Raw genomic sequence first — 2500 nt, forward strand, 5'->3', positions numbered from 1 at the left:
AGATGACCCCAGAGTGACAGCCCCCCCCCCCCCCCCCCTCCTCTCCGTACCCTTTCTGTAGAAGATGACCCCAGAGCGACAGCCCCCCCCCTCCGTACCCTTTCTGTAGAAGATGACCCCAGAGTGACAGCCCCCCCCCCCCCCCCTCTCCGTACCCTTTCTGTAGAAGATGACCCCAGAGCGACAGCCCCCCCCCCCCTCCTCTCCGTACCCTTTCTGTAGAAGATGACCCCAGAGTGACAGCCCCCCCCCCCTCCTCTCCGTACCCTTTCTGTAGAAGATGACCCCAGAGCGACAGCCCCCCCCCCCCCCCCCCCCCTTTCTGTAGAAGATGACCCCAGAGCGACAGCCCCCCCCCCCCCGTACCCTTTCTGTAGAAGATGACCCCAGAGCGACAGCCCCCCCCCCTCTCCTCTCCGTACCCTTTCTGTAGAAGATGACCCCAGAGCGACAGCCCCCCCCCCCGTACCCTTTCTGTAGAAGATGACCCCAGAGCGACAGCCCCCCCCCCCCCCCCCCCTTTCTGTAGAAGATGACCCCAGAGCGACAGCCCCCCCCCCCTCTCCTCTCCGTACCCTTTCTGTAGAAGATGACCCCAGAGCGACAGCTCCCCCCTCCGTACCCTTTCTGTAGAAGATGACCCCAGAGCGACAGCCCCCCCCCCCCCCCCCCCCCTTTCTGTAGAAGATGACCCCAGAGCGACAGCCCCCCCCCCCCCCCCCCCCCCTTTCTGTAGAAGATGACCCCAGAGCGACAGCCCCCCCCCCCCCCCCCCCCCTTTCTGTAGAAGATGACCCCAGAGCGACAGCCCCCCCCCCCCCCTCTCCTCTCCGTACCCTTTCTGTAGAAGATGACCCCAGAGCGACAGCCCCCCCCCCCCCCCTTTCTGTAGAAGATGACCCCAGAGCGACAGCCCCCCCCCCCCCCCTCTCCTCTCCGTACCCTTTCTGTAGAAGATGACCCAGAGCGACAGCCCCCCCCTCCGTACCCTTTCTGTAGAAGATGACCCCAGAGTGACAGCCCCCCCCCCCCCCCCCCCTCTCCGTACCCTTTCTGTAGAAGATGACCCCAGAGCGACAGCCCCCCCCCCCCCCCCCCCCTCTCCGTACCCTTTCTGTAGAAGATGACCCCAGAGCGACAGCCCCCCCCCCCCCCCCCCCTCTCCGTACCCTTTCTGTAGAAGATGACCCCAGAGCGACAGCCCCCCCCCCCCCCCCCCCCCGTACCCTTTCTGTAGAAGATGACCCCAGAGCGACAGCCCCCCCCCCCCTCCGTACCCTTTCTGTAGAAGATGACCCCAGAGCGACAGCCCCCCCCCCCCCTCTCCGTACCCTTTCTGTAGAAGATGACCCCAGAGTGACAGCCCCCCCCCCTCTCCTCTCCGTACCCTTTCTGTAGAAGATGACCCCAGAGCGACAGCCCCCCCCCCCCCCCCCCCCGTACCCTTTCTGTAGAAGATGACCCCAGAGCGACAGCCCCCCCCCCCTCCTCCCCGTACCCTTTCTGTAGAAGATGACCCCAGAGCGACAGCCCCCCCCCCCTCCTCCCCGTACCCTTTCTGTAGAAGATGACCCCAGAGCGACAGCCCCCCCCCCTCCTCCCCGTACCCTTTCTGTAGAAGATGACCCCAGAGCGACAGCCCCCCCCCCTCCTCCCCGTACCCTTTCTGTAGAAGATGACCCCAGAGCGACAGCCCCCCCCCCTCCTCCCCGTACCCTTTCTGTAGAAGATGACCCCAGAGCGACAGCCCCCCCCCTCCTCCCCGTACCCTTTCTGTAGAAGATGACCCCAGAGCGACAGCCCCCCCCCCTCCTCCCCGTACCCTTTCTGTAGAAGATGACCCCAGAGCGACAGCCCCCCCCCCCTCCTCCCCGTACCCTTTCTGTAGAAGATGACCCCAGATCGACAGCCCCCCCCCTCTCCTCTCCGTACCCTTTCTGTAGAAGATGACCCCAGAGTGACAGCCCCCCCCCCCCCCCCTTTCTGTAGAAGATGACCCCAGAGCGACAGCCCCCCCCCCCCTCTCCTCTCCGTACCCTTTCTGTAGAAGATGACCCCAGAGCGACAGCCCCCCCCCCCCGTACCCTTTCTGTAGAAGATGACCCCAGAGCGACAGCCCCCCCCCCCCTCCTCTCCGTACCCTTTCTGTAGAAGATGACCCCAGAGCGACAGCCCCCCCCCCCCCCCCCTCTCCTCTCCGTACCCTTTCTGTAGAAGATGACCCCAGAGCGACAGCCCCCCCCCCCGTACCCTTTCTGTAGAAGATGACCCCAGAGCGACAGCCCCCCCCCCCCCCCCTTTCTGTAGAAGATGACCCCAGAGCGACAGCCCCCCCCCCCTCTCCTCTCCGTACCCTTTCTGTAGAAGATGACCCCAGAGCGACAGCCCCCCCCCCCCCTCCGTACCCTTTCTGTAGAAGATGACCCCAGAGCGACAGCCCCCCCCCCCCCTCCGTACCCTTTCTGTAGAAGATGACCCCAGAGCGACAGCCCCCCCCCCT

Source organism: Coregonus lavaretus (genome assembly GCF_964263955.1).
Source record: "Coregonus lavaretus genome assembly, contig: HAP1_SCAFFOLD_3547, whole genome shotgun sequence".
NCBI lineage: Eukaryota > Metazoa > Chordata > Actinopteri > Salmoniformes > Salmonidae > Coregonus > Coregonus lavaretus.